Source organism: Ambystoma mexicanum, chromosome 6q (genome assembly GCF_040938575.1).
Source record: "Ambystoma mexicanum isolate Mex_15411 chromosome 6q, UKY_AmexF1_1, whole genome shotgun sequence".
NCBI classification, from domain to species: Eukaryota; Metazoa; Chordata; class Amphibia; order Caudata; family Ambystomatidae; genus Ambystoma; species Ambystoma mexicanum.
In genome coordinates, this window is record NC_090937.1 from 347,958,570 (window position 1) to 347,973,870 (window position 15,301).

Consider the following 15,301-nt stretch of genomic DNA (forward strand, 5'->3'; position numbering starts at 1 on the left):
TAAATATGCTGCCATTGTTATGAGGTACGTTCACCAGTCTGCCTAGTTGCCAAGCTGTAATGTTACATAAAGTATGCAAAATGTCAGGTTTATGAGTACAGCTGGTCTGTTTGTCGACTCCAGGATCCAATAATAGTAACAGAACTGTTGTTCCACATAAGTGGAGTGTGTTCAAACAGTTGAAGGGGAGTAGGAGACCCCTGATTCCCCTGAAATTAATAGTTAGTTAAGGTCACAGTTCACTGGATTGACGGTAAGACACTGGAAACCCGTCATGAACTATGAAAAACACAAAAATAAAGATCCAAGATTCTGCGCCGAGTTGAATCAATACGTGTTTTATTGAGTTGCCCTTTCGATAAAACGTGTTTCGGCCTTCCTTGGCCTTCCTCAAATCAGGGCTAATGTATTTATATAATTCTGTATATTCAACAATTGGTAAAATTAACATAATTAAACCAAAATATTATTCCAACAGTACGCACCCAACCCAAACAACAACAAAAACAGGAAAAGCATCCATTGAGAATCATTATAACATAACAGAAAAGATAATTACATAAAGAATTTACCCATGACAATGTGTTTAAATCACCACAGACAGAGAGATAGGGGTTGCCGTTGGGAATGGATGCACGGGTTGAAAAAATCAACAATCACATATACGATACATCAATGACCGGTCAATGAACAAATGTAAAATAAATAAAATACATGTGGCAGAGGGAGAGGTCCGAGAACAGGACGGAGACAAAAGAAACAAAAAAAGAGAGAAAGAGAAAAAGAGGTAAGTATACGGTCTTAAATTCCGAGTTATGTTGCAATGTTACAATGAATTTACCCCGTTTTGGGTTGATTTTGTAATTGTTAGCCTTTTGCACATGCTCTTGAATTACTGGTGCAATCCCATACTCAAAATTCTGGTGAGGTATTGTATTAATGAAAAGGCCATTAGATCTTATTTTAAAGTTATTAATGATCATATGTTCAGTGTCATAAGCCGTAATGTCTAATTAAGGAACACCAAATAAAAGTCAAAACGAAAATATAATAAAGAAATTATGTCCAAATATGCCATTAAAGTTATTGATGATCGTGTGTTTAGTTTCATAAGCCGTAATGCTAATCAGATCCTAATTAAGGAACATCAAATAAAAGTCAATACAAAAATATAATAGAGATAATATGTCCAAAAGTACCATTACATCTGGTCCTATTTGTGCTGGCATTATGTAAACATAGTACCCTAAATGCTCATCAGGATCGTCAATGCCAGCAGAAAGAGTTGCTATTACGTGTAAGTATCTTTGCCCCGTATTACACAACATGTGTACTGCTAGTCTGCGAGTTGTTCATGCAACTTACTTGTGTTAACGTTATATAGTCAGAAGAACTTCCAATAGTAGTTAGATTCATTATAAGCAAACAAGGCAAATTGCTGATACGTGAAAGCATCTTTGTTTAGAGAGCATGTTAACTTACTTATGCTCAGGTCATCCGCGTTGGCTGCCTGCTGTTAGTTCACAGCGTCTGCCACCATTTTGGGGCTATTTATACGTTGTCATGGAAATACAATGTCACAGCCTCCATTGACACAAAAAGGGGGAATATACTCCAATCATTTGCCTGGCAAGATTCCTTTCGACTGGCTACTCTGGATGTCAAAGCACTATATACATCTATTCAGCATAAATGGGCACTTGCCTCCATCGATTTTGCTTTCAGGAGCGACTCTGCTTCATACTATTTACAAACTGACATGCTCAAAGAGATGTTACAAATAACACTTGACTCTAATTTGTTCACCTTTAACAATTGCTTGTACCAACAACTCAAAGGAGTAGCAATGGGGACGAAATATGCCCCTGCACTAGCTAACCTCTTCATGGGCATGCTAGAGGAATCACAGTATATCAAGATCCATGCTTTCAGGAGAGAGTTAAACTGTGGATAAGATATTGATGATATTTTTTTGATTTGGGATGGACCAGACTCACTACTTCAGCAATTCACTGACAGACTCAATCAGAATACATTTGATATAACCTTCACCGGAGAGAATAATGCTCATCTAATTAATTTTTTGGATCTCACCATACATGTCAAAGATGACCATTTGGAAACTTACACTTTTAGGAAGTCAACCGAAGTGAACTCTATTTTGCATGCTAACAGCTGTCATCAACACACAACCATTCGTAACATTCCTCTTGAGGAATATATTAGAGCGAGACCCAATTGCAAAGATGACCTGAAATTTCATCAGGAATGTAATCTCCTCAGAAATCGTTTAAAAAAAGGATATCCAAATAAATGTTTACAGAAGGCTTTCGAGAAAACTAAATACCTCAGTCAACAGGACACGTTAACTCCAAAAAGTAAATCAGAAGGACAACAAATGACAACAGTGTTTATAACCCAATACAACAAGGACCATCAAAAAATTAGGAATATCCTACATAAACATTGGTACCTACTCCATCTGTTTGAACATTTACACCATTATATTGATGATAGACCTACTACTACTTTCAAGAAAGCAAGTACTCTGAAATCAATTATTTGCCCATCATTATTACCAGACTTAAAAGGGGAAACAACACACATGGTGGAATACTAAACAACCAGGCTTCAGAAAATGCGGATTTTGCACAATGTGTAAATTTGCAAATGACAAAACAAAGAAACTAGTAGGTCGAAACGGAAAAATCATTACAATACAACAAATGATTAATTGCAGAACTAAGTGTGTGGTTTATGTAATAATGTGTACCTGCAAAAAAATGTACATAGGCAGTACTAAAAGGGAGCTCAGAATTAGGATTCGGGAGCACCTGATGAAGATTGGAAGCCAAGATTCGACTTTACCGTTAGCCATGCATTGGCAAAAGAAACACCAATTGGATGACAAGAGCCTCATTAGATTTGTGGGCTTAAAGCAAGTAACATTATCTAAAAGAGGAGGTGATAGAGTGAAAGCACTAAACCAAGCTGAAGCCAGATTGATTTGCTTATTCAACACAACAGTATTAGGCTTCAATTTTGATATGGAAATGGTGTCGTTCCTTTAGCACTACATTATGTATAACAGTCCTGGATGGAAGACTGAATGTATTGTCACTAATCAACATATTTGAATGTTTAATATCTGCTTAAGAATGCAGGAATTATGTCATTTTGTTATATGTCTCTTGACAGATTGAGTGCGATATCTCTTATTTGGTACCTAGTAGGTGGCAACTATGGATTGCCAAGTACAATTTCTGTATCTTTGCCATTACCAACACATGATTTTTCATAATGAATATAGATGAGTAATAAAATAGCTAATGGGAGTATGAATACCCCAATGTGAGGAGAATCTCAAGTACGCCTTTATATGGGCTTACTTACACCATCGGATACAGATTGTTGCATCCAATTCTTGGAACGGTTACAGGTACACCGGTAACAAGGGTTGTGTGTATTATATCCGTCTTAAAAACTGTAAGTATATGATTTACAGAGACTGCACCTCAGGTCCGTTAAACTACGGTTCCCATAATGCATTGTTCCTACTATTCACGTCAGGGGTAATCCAAATTAAAAAGACGAAACCGAATTACATTTGGAAAACACTAATGCTACTATACTTCTAGTTAGAATTGCATAATTCAAGGGATACATAGACCAAATGTGAATGGCCGGAACTACGTCTTTAATGAGGCGTTTTCACTTCATTGCTATGCCAACCGCACACGTTCGAACAACCTAATAGTACAGGAGACAGCGTTGTCACAGATGTATTCTATTCTATATACATCTTATGTTACCTCTCTAGAGATGGATACAAATATCTGGGAAAACGTTAGTCCCCCTTTTTGTGTCAATGGAGGCTGTGGCATTGTATTGCCATGACAACGTATAAATAGCCCCAAAATGGCGGCGGACGCTGTGAACTTACAGAAGGCAGCCAACGCGGATGACCGGAGCATAAGTAAGTTAACATGCTGTGTAAACAAAGGTGCTTTCACGTATCAGCAATTTGCCTTGTTTGCTTATAATGAATCCAACTAGTATTGGAAGTTCTTCTGACTATATAACGTTAACACGAGTAAGTTGCATGAACAACTCGTAGACTAGCAGTACACATGCTGTGTAATACGGGGCAAAGATACTTACACTTACTAGCAACTCTTCCTGCTGGCATATACGACCCTGATGAGCATTTAGGGTACTTTGTTTACATAATGCCAGCACAAATGGACCAGATGTAATGGTACTTTTGGACATATTTTCTCTATTATTTTTTTGTATTGACTTTTATTTGATGTTCCTTAATTAGGATCCGATTAGCATTTCGGCTTATGAAACTAAACACATGATCATCAATAACGTTAATGGCATATTTGGACATACTTTCTTTATTATATTTTCGTATTGACTTTTATTTGGTGTTCCTTAATTAGACATTACGGCTTATGACACTGAACATATGATCATTAATAACTTTAAAATAGGATCTAATGGCCTTTTCATTAATACAATACCTCACCAGAATTTTGAGTATGGGATTGCACCAGTAATTCAAGAGCATGAGCAAAAGGCTAACAATTACAAAATCAACCCGAAACGGGGTAAGTTCATTGTAACATTGCGACATAACTCTGAATACTTTATTTGAAAGGGGAATTTAAGACAGTATACTTACCTCTTTTTCTCTTTTTTTTGTTTCTTTTGTCTCCGTCCTGTTCTCGGACCTCTCCCCCGGCCACATGTATTTTATTTATTTTACATTTGTTCATTGACCGTACAATGATGTATCGTATATGTAATTGTTGATTTTTTCACCCCATGCATCCATTCCCAAGGCCAACCCCTATCTCTCTGTCTGTGGTGTTTTAAACACATTGTCATGGGTACATTCTTTATGTAATTTTCTTTTCTGTGATGTTATAATGATTCTCAATGGATGCTTTTCCTGTTTTTGTTGTGGTTTGGGTTGGGTGCGTACAGTTGGACTAATATTTTGGTTTAATGATGTTAATTTTACCAATTGTTGAATATAGAGAATTATATAAATACATTAGCCCTGATTTGAGAAAGACCAAGGAAGGCCGAAACACGTGTTATCGAAAGGGAAACTCAAAAAAACATGTATTGATTCAACTGGGCACATAATCTTGGATCTTTATTTTTGTGTTTTTCATAGTTCATGACAGGTTTCCAGTGGTTTACCGTCAATCCAGTGAACTGTGACCTTAGCTAACCATTAATTTCAGGGGAATCAGGGGTCTCCTACTCCCCTTCTGTTTTAACACACTCCACTTATGTGGAATAACAGTACTGTTACCAGGGGAGTATCCAGGGGGGGCTAGAGGGGTTATAGCCCCGGATCCTTTGCTTGTAGCCTCGGATGAAGATCACAGGGCTACAAGCAAAGGCTAGCCCCGGGCCCGAACATCCGAACATTATTTTTGCTGCCGCCTGGCCTGCAGTGCTGGAAAGGAGGCTGGGCAGCAAAGGTATACGCAGCATGCAGGCAGGCCAGGAGGTAGCAACATTTGTGATTTCAATTAAAAATGTGAGTGACACGAACACAGCTGCCGCCTGGCCCTGGGCTGCTACTCGTGCTGCTGCCTCATGACAGTCTGCACTTACGCAGCAGACAGACGGCAACCGCCCAGGCACAAATGCATGTGCCCTGGGTCTTTCCCTGCATACACACTTGCGCAGATCAAGCCAGTAGCAGGTCACGCCCAGCCCCGTGCTTGCAGACATTGATGCATGCTCCCAGTCCCTGCTGAGATGAACACAAGGTGCCACGAGCCCGACGACGCCAGTCGCCACCATCTACTGTGTGACCCCCCCCAGCTGTGTCACTTACCGGCCCCCCCACCCCTGTGAAGCTGCAGTGCCCCATGCTGGCACTGGCACCAGGCGCTAAGGTAGGTAATGGCAGTGGTCCACGGCATACGACATGACTTGCAATGATTGCGTTCAGTCTGAATATAAATCTGCAATCCAGACAGATTCAAGTTTCTTTTACATGCTTCCGAAATTTAACTAGTTCTGACCAACCAATGCTTCTTTTAATTTATCATGTTTTTGTTTTTAACAGAATATTGCACCCTTGCGAGTATTTTTACTAAACGTGCAGGCAATAAATAGCACCATCCTAGTTGGGAAAACCTTGACAGTCTTTCAGAAAGGCACGTGGGGCCTGATTTCCAAAAACGTATTACAATGTTGCACTCCCATTGAAAAACGATTTGTAAATCAGGCCTTTGAGCTCTTGTAATCATGGCGCCACAAAGTGTGTTTACAGTGATTGCCTTATAAATCAATTATTAATCAATGTATTGTTGAATAGGAACCCAAAGTGAATTAGAGGTCTTCGTTATGCATCTGGCATTCTCAAATGGAGTTCGATTGGCTCTTCAGTTCTGCTCTCAAAACGTTAAAGGGACCAATCAGGAATTTTCCTTGCATAGACCAAACTAAGTGAGGGCACGTGAACGCCTCAACTAAGGGGGTAATTCATTGAATTCAGCGCACAAGTGGCGCACGCGGCTGGCGCACAGTGTGCGCGTGCGGCAGTCTGGCCCAGCCACGTGCACCAAAATCCATTTCCGCGCACAGCGTATTCATGGATTTCAACATCCATAACCAGCCGTGGCACAGAGTAGCGCAGCGACCCTGCAGCAGCGCCAGTTATGCCCCCAACCCCTCCCTGTGCGCCATGAACAGCGCACAAATCCCGTACATGGCGCACAGGCCAGTGGACCAGCATACAGCCCCCCAACCACGAAAAAAAAATGTCTGTCAAACTCCCCACGCACCGCTCCGAATACACGTACCCCGCTGCGCGGGAAGTTTAACACGCGATTGGCCTTGTGCGAGCGGGGTACATGTATTTCTGGGGTGCGTGGGAACTTCCACACGCGATTGGCCTTGTGCTAGCGGGGTACGTGTAGTTCTGGGGTGCGCGGGAAGTTACACACACGATTGGCCTTGTGCGAGCGGGGTACGTGTATTTCGGGGGTGCGCGGGAAGTTTCACACGCGATTGGCCCTGTGCGAGCAGGGTACGTGTATTTCTGGGGTGCGCGGGAAGTTACACATGCGATTGGCCCTTTGCGTGCGGGGTACGTGTATTTCTGGGGTGCGCGGGAACTTCCACACGCGATTGGCCTTGTGCGAGCGGGGCACGTGTATTTCAGGGGTGCGCGGGAAGTTTCACATGCGATTGGCCCTGTGCGAGCGGGGTACGTGTATTTCGGGGGTGCGCGGGAAGTTTCACACGCGATTGACCCTGTGCGAGCGGGGTACGTGTATTTCGGGGGTGCGTGGGAATTTCCACACGCGATTGGCCTTGTGCGAGTGGGGTACATGTATTTCTGGGGTGCGCAGGAACTTCCACACGCGATTGGCCTTGTACGAGAGGGGTACGTGTATTTCTGGGGTGTGCCCCAACGAATTGGCAGCGTGTGTCCTCCCAGGTGTGCCCTCTCCCCCCTCCCCAGGGCCTGCAGGCAGACCCCAACACAGGGGTACACACTGCAACCCTGGCCATGCCCCACAGGCAGCCGATCCACCCTGGCGAAGCCCCCCAGCCAGCCCACATGTCACCAGGCACAAGTGAGCACTGACTGATGTCCCCCAGCACCCCGGTCCACCCAGCTGTGAGGGGCACCTGCCAGCAGGCACCGACTCATGTCCCCCAGCACTCCCATCCCCCCAGCAGTGAGGGGCACCTGCCAGCAGGCCCTGACTCATATCCCCCAGCACCCCCATCCACCCAGCAGTGAGGGTCAGGCCCCGACTCATGTCCCCCTGCATCACGACAGGAAGCTGCACAATCATGGGCCTCATGTGCACCAAAATACCACAGCATGCCACCCCAGTCTTGACATGCAATAATTTCACCAATCCACCCCACACCGACATGCCTATGTCAGGACACAAATCAAAAGTCAACCATGTACATCAACACATGTCCGTCACACAGACTGTTTGCCATAGATCGTGTAAACCCACATATTGACATGCATGAACTGAATGAGCGAATCCCACACATGAAATTAAAATATCAAAATGTATTATGAACAAAATCAATGTAATGAAATGAAAGCCAAACAAATAATACAAACATGAAATTAAATGCATGTCCAAAAATATGAAAAAGGAAATGTAGATCCAAACCAAAGAAATCCTAAAGAAAAATGGTCCAAACTCTGTCCACCAAAACAAATCCAAAGGAAACGTAAAAATCAAATTCCATTGCTCCATGGTGAAATCCAAAGAAAATGTACACATTAATCCAATGTCCAACTATGTACAAGCAATTTTCAAAGGGTCCATGAGCCCAACAAAAGAACTGAAACCTATCAAAGAAACTACCTAAGAAATAACTATATACAAAAGTGTGGGACATAGTCCAATCACCCCAAAATAAAGCAAAACTAAAATGAAACCTAACACTAAAAACTATTTACAATGGCGGCGGGCTAGTCCGACGGCTCACTTTCCGATGTCCCGGGCCAGGGCATCATCGAACTCCTGCTCAATGTCCTGGAGCCATTCCTCTTCCATGGCCCCGAGGGTTTGCAGGGACGATGCCATGTTGGACTCCAACTCCCTGCGAATAGCCTCGAGGCACTCAGCCCGCCTCAGTGCCCTCTGCATGGAGTTCTCAGCCCTGACCATTGTGAGCTGTGCCTCTTCCGCCTGCCGCTGCTATGCACCTATGGCCTGGCCCAACCGCTGCCACACGGAAGACACTTCCAATCCTGGGTCCTCCTGCCCTCTGGCCGATGCCTGCCCCTCCGATGTTGATGGCCCTGAGCCATCATCGCTCCCAACTTGCTGCTGCTGTGCCTGTGCCCTGGCTCTTGCTGCCTACACATACTCCTCCGGCTGGGGTGCAGTTGTCGTGGTGGCCACCCCTGCTGGATGTCCGACTCCCAACTGTGGCAGGGATGTGTCCTCCACCAGCCTGGCCGCTGGGTCAGAGGCAGCTCCACAGGGTACCCAGGTGATACATGGGTGGGAAGATGGCATGGACGACGACTGGCGCATAGGGGGTTCAGGTGAGGAGGGGGTCCGAATAAGGTCCAGCATACGGAGGAATCCAGCCCTGGTGACCCGTCCCAGTAGGTCAATGAGGCACACGAGATGACGTGCAGTGTCTTCACGAAAACACTGCAGGTCACCTCGCATGCCCCGTTGACGCAACGCCATCCCATACAGGACAGACTCAACCCGGTCCCGGATTGCCACGTCCGCAGTGAGAGGAAGGCCAGTTGTTGTGTGCTCATCCCCTCCCTAAAAACAGGTCTGGACGTAGGCATCCCTGCTGGTGCAGGATGATGCAGTCACAGGATCGGGGACAGCATTACACACAGGCACCTCCGCGGCGGCCTCTGCTGCCTCCTGTCCCTGCCCCTGCACTGCACCACTAGCACCAGTGGAATCCCCACCTCCAGACCCCATGTGTGTCCCTTCCACGGCCTCCTCCTCCACCAAACCCCCCACCAACCTGGATGACTCCATGCCATCTTCCTCCGTCGGACCCTGTGGGGTCTCAGCTGCCCCTTCTGCTGCTGAGGAGTCCACCTCCGACCTCCCCCTCTTGGACATACCCTCGGCAGCTGCGGTCTGGGACGCGGCACCAGACTCCTCACTCCCCGACGAGATGACAACGTGGGAGGGGAGCTGGGCTTTGCGTCTCCAGCTGGTGGTGCGATCCTTGCCGCTTTGCTCCACAGCACTCTCTCCGCCCTCTTCATCAGTTGACGCTGCAGACAGGGAGAGATAGAACACAGGCATCAGGGCACTGTACAATGCATTGATACACACATGACAGTTGCACATGAGTGGCAGTGTAAAACTACAGACATGGCATCACACTCCCCAACACACATGTCATTTCAAATCACACACATGAGCAAATCAACAGGAATATTGCACCAGGCAGCACCATCCATACACAAACAACAGCACGAGCAGCCGCAGGTGAGCCTGACGTCACATGAAACATGGGGAGTGCACAACACATGCACCCACGCCACCAGACTTACATGCAGGTGTACATCTCCACCAACTGTCGCAGTGATGAGATCCCCATCTGTAAGAGGATTCAATTCAACACTACAGCTAAGTCAATGCCTAGTCTGGGATACTGAATGGAAACCCTTATTGATATATCTTTATGTCCAGTTCATGAGTTCTGGATGACTACCCCTATATAACACCCCTCTCTTGGAATTCCCCTGACCCCACTGAGCCAAGAAGTAGTTCTGTTTTGCAAGTTTAAAAGGTTTATTTGAAAAAAAATTAAACAGTATATATATGTATATATATATATATCACACTTTTATAATGAATTAATAATTGAATATCACACTTAATCTGAGCAGTAATCAATAATGGATAGTCTGGCACTAGCACACTTCTTTATAATCAATGATGAGTGGGTATAGGATGGATGAGATAGCAACAATACTTTTATGGTTTCAAATAGATGCAATGTGGAATGAAAATGCAGTACAGAAAATAACTTGATAGGATTTCAGCAAAAGACAATGTAATCACTTTCTTGGACAATTCCCCCCCCCCCTTTATGCAATGTAAGGAGATGAAGAGGAGAGCACACAGTTCTTAGGAATGCAATCAAATAGAATTCAGTTCAATTCCCCCTCAGCAGCTTATACAACAGATAGGAGTTTTGAAACACAGGCAAAATGCTTTGAATATGGTGACAATGAAGTGAGAAATATGCTGAAAATGCTTTTAATTCCCTTTAGGAGGTTCAGGGTGGGTGAGAGATACTAGGGATGAGTGCAGGCTCACTTTAGCAATGATTCAGAGATGGTGATTAAGAGGCAAACGAATTTTTAGCAAGGAAAGAAATGACTGCTGATGGTTACACGTGGCTGGATTTTTAACCAAATCGCGGCAAAATTCGCGAATGCGTGAATCGCGATTACGGCAAAAGTATAAGGCGTAGCAAGTCGGTTCTAGGTTCGTTGAAAAGCTAAGATTCTAAGCTTTCAGAGGAAAGTTAAACAAGTTTCTAGCCCAAACGGTTCCAGAGATACGGACGATTAAATAAAGGTAGTTTTTCGAATTTAAAGTAACTCAAATTGACAGGTGACAGCTTTTAAAAATGACAGGTGACGGCTATGCGGCTGCAGAATTGACAAGTGACAGTTAGGAGGCAGTTCTACTTAGATTAAATAGATTGAATTATATCACTGGAAACTAAGAGATTTGGTTTCACACCGTCCTAGCTGTACTCACAATGTATTTGGAAGGTCTAGGTCTCACGGATCGGGTCAAGATGAATTTGGTTCTGGTTTCGCCCCGGACGGTCTCTGCGCACAGCACTTCACAGCGATCTGGTCTCTGGTTCTGTCCGGCACCAGTTCTGGCACAGTCTGGTCTCTGGGTACAGCGTCTCTGCACAGCTCCTGGATCTTTCTGCACAGCTTTCTCTGGACACAGCGCTGATCTGCACGGCTCCTGGATGCTGCTACCGCTGTTAGGTTTGCTGGATGCTGAGGCCTGCTGAAAAGAGTCCTCAGTTTGTGGGTTTAGGCCTCTGATTTGAGTTCTGAATCAAGTTCTTTGGAGTTTTAAAGTCTAAGTGTTGGATCTGGTATCTTCTGGATGTTGTGTGGTCCGGCAGAGCGTGTTACAGCAAATGGATTTGAATCCCCTCTCTAGCTTCCAGTGGCTCTTTTTATGTCTTTTGAAAGTGGGTGTGTGTGCAGCATCACTAGCCAGCCCTTCTCTCAATTGCCCATTGGTCAAGCTTTCCGCACTGCTTTGATTGAGGGAAGGAAATGTGAGTCAGAGTGATGCTGTAGGTTTTATGGGTCAGAGGATCCTCCCCTGGTCAGTTTGCCCACAAATCTATATTTGATTCAAATACATATTGCACAGATACACAGTTGTTTAAAAGTACATGCACCCATCACATATCACATGAGGTATACTCTGTTCAAACTCTGCTCTTCCTGGAGGCTTGCATTCAAAAATGGCAACATATTTTCGATTTTAGTGGGCTATGCAACATTGGTTTGTCATTAAAATTTATACAAATGTGCGCAAGGCATGTATGCATTTATATAAGGAAGTGTCAGATTTCTAACATGCATACATTTGGAGTGAAACCCTATTTTCCGCTAGCAACCCCCCCAGATCATGCCACCAGGTCCTAAAACCTCTTAAAATGTGGGCAGAAAAATCACAAGAATTATGGCATCATTTAGATAATTTTGACAAGTCCGCACCATGAGTTATACATCTTTCTTAAAATCATATTCTGACCAACAGGGGTGTGTCTTCCCAGGTCACACGGTGTAGAAACCAGTTTATCCAGTTTCTGCCAAGCTCAGAGACCTTGCCCCTCCCAGCTTCTGCCAAGAGGAAGCTATTTTACGCCCCCCCAATAAACCATCTGCCTGGGCCCTGGAAGGCCCATTGTTCAAGTGGAAGCCATTTATGACCTCCCCCCAATAAACCCTCTGCCTGGGTCCTTTGTTTAGTCTCTAGCAGTCCCTTGGTAATTCAATCAGAGAGGGGTAACCTCCCCTCAGAATGCAGCCAGGCCTTAGAACTGCTGGGGATCCAGTTTCACTCCAATTGGGGGGAAGTTGTCAGGCAGAATCCAGTTTCGTTAAACCAGGTTTCAGCTAAATGTCACTTTTCGTCCCCCAGTTTAAATCAAACATACAATTTTTACACATGCAGCTAAAACACTGATTCTAAGTTCTAAACTATGACATTTCAACAGTGACAAACTATGTGACACTCAAAAGTAGGTCACTCAGTTAATTTAAACATTTTCGATTTTTGGTAGTTTTAAATCCAGTTTCAGTTAGGCTGCTGCAGACCTGCAGAGCTCAGCCAGTCTTGTTATGAACATTGTTTTGGGGCTGTTCAACTTCCCAGATTTTGTATGCACACATACTTCATTCTGCCAGATGTCTGCTGGTGTTCAGTGAGATTTTTGGATATGTTGCAATGTTTGAAATAGGCATTTTGAGCTGGCATTCAGGGAAACAAAAGGTGATTTTAAAGTGCGGTTTTTCCTTTGGCACACATTTCACTCATGGCACCCCGGCCCATCCTGCTCGCACTGGTGGGTGGCAAGTTAGGCAACCATTTTGGTGTGCGCAAACTGCGTGGTTCTCCTGGATTCGGGCGCACATGTGGGCTTTTTGGCCATCTTGGATTTTCTAAGCCCACAGCACCAAATGTTGCAGCATGATAGCTCAAACGTGGGTCAGGACACCCAACAAAGCCCCCCCACGCGACTGCACTTTGAATTTGATTCGATGGGGAGTCGGGTGCACAATGGTTTTGACCCACGCACTGGTATGTCAGCATAATCTTCTTCCAATTCTGCAATGGCACAGTTCAGCATCTTTTCCTCCCTCCAGTCGATCATACAGTTCTCCTTGCTGGTCCTGATGGGAGGATTGGGCGGTACCCCGGGCCCCTCGGGTCTCTGCTCCCGGTCTCCGGATCGTCCTCCTTGGCCAGTCTCCAGGTTTTCTTTCTCCTAGGACGACAAAGGAGGAGCGGCAATACCTATTCATGGACATTTCTCCCCCACCATTGATATAGTGGGGTGGCATATATATTTTAGAACTCAACAGATATGAACATGCACATTTTTTTAAATTAAGAGACAGGAACACAAACTTGAGAAACACAGAATTCGATAGGCTATATGTAGGATCTTTTAGGGTTGGAATTGAATTACTCTGGAGCGGTACCCTCTGGGATTACCGAGGACTCCTCCAGGTGCTGCAAAGTGTGCCTGGGATGGCAACACTTCAACTGGTTTATGTGGACCCACTTGTCTTCCCCCTCTGCCAAACCGCCTTTGGGGATGCAGATCTTGTAGGCCACAGGGGAGATCTTGTCTATAATCTCAAAGGGTCCCTTCCATGTAGGCAAGAATTTTCGCTGTTTGGCCTGGTTCCTTTGGAAATTGTATAGATAGGCCCGATCACCCACCTTATATTCCTTTCGGGTAGTTTTTAAATCATAGTGGGTCTTCATGCTCTCGGCTGATCTTTCTAGATTCCGCTGACCATAGGCAAAAGCATGCTAAAGGTGTTTCCTTAAATTCTCCACATACTCATGAGTTGTGGAGGCATTTATCAACGTTTGCTCTTGGGTTCTGTAGAGCAAATGCTGAGGAAGCACCATCTTGCGTCCAGTCATCAACTCAAATGGTGACATTTTGGTTGCAGATGAAGGGGTAGATCTGATGGCCATTAGGACCAGAGGTAATCGGATATCCCAACTTGGCCGAGAATCTGCCACAAACTTTTTTAAGATGCTCACAATTGTCCGGTTGTAGCGTTCCACTGCTCCAGAAGAAGCTGGCCTGTAAGCAATGTGTAGCTTTCTCTTGACCCCCAGCATCTCCCACATCTTTGTCATCACTTCACTGGTGAAGTGGCTACCTCTGTCTGACTCAATCCTTTGAGGTAGACCAAAACGGGAAAAGATGTGGTTAATCATCAAGGCAGCTGCTGTTTCTGCCTTGCAGTTTGGGGCTGGGAGACATTCCACCCACTTGGTAAACAAGCATGTCACAGTCAACATGTACTTAATCCCCCTAGTGGAGCGAATCACGGGGCCTACAAAGTCGATTTGTAAATCTGACCATGGGAGTGTCATTCCCTTCTTTTGGAGAGGCGCCCGGTGTGTGAGGGATGTTGGCTGAAATTGTGCACACACAAGACAACCCTTCAAATATTGGTTGAGGTCCTGGCCCATGTGTGGCCAGTAGGCAACCTCTCTTAAGATCTCAAGTGTTGTATGAAACCCCTATGACCGGCGGTAGCCGCATCATGGGCGTGACTTAACATCAGGCTTCGGAAGGATGTAGGAACCACCCACTGATCATGGCCAGCTTGGGATTTCCTTACCAACAAACCGTCTTGGATCCGGAACATTTTTGGACATTTCATCAACACTCTAAGGTCCTCTTTCCCGTTGTAATCGGTATCCGTCAGGGGAAAGTTCTCAGGGTCCTCAACGTGTTGGTAAAATTTACCAATTATTGGATCCCCCTTCTGAGCGGTAATCAAATCAGCATCAGGGGTCTCCTTACTCCATTGTGCAATTGAAAGATCATTGTGAGCATTTGTCTGGGACCTAGTGATAGCAGTGACCTGGATTTCCCCCAACAGGGACTCAATCTCAATTAGATCCCCTTGGATGGCCCCGGTTTTGGCCAGCTGATCAGCTAAGTCATTTCCAGTTTTGTCTGGTCCCTCTACTTTGGAATGACC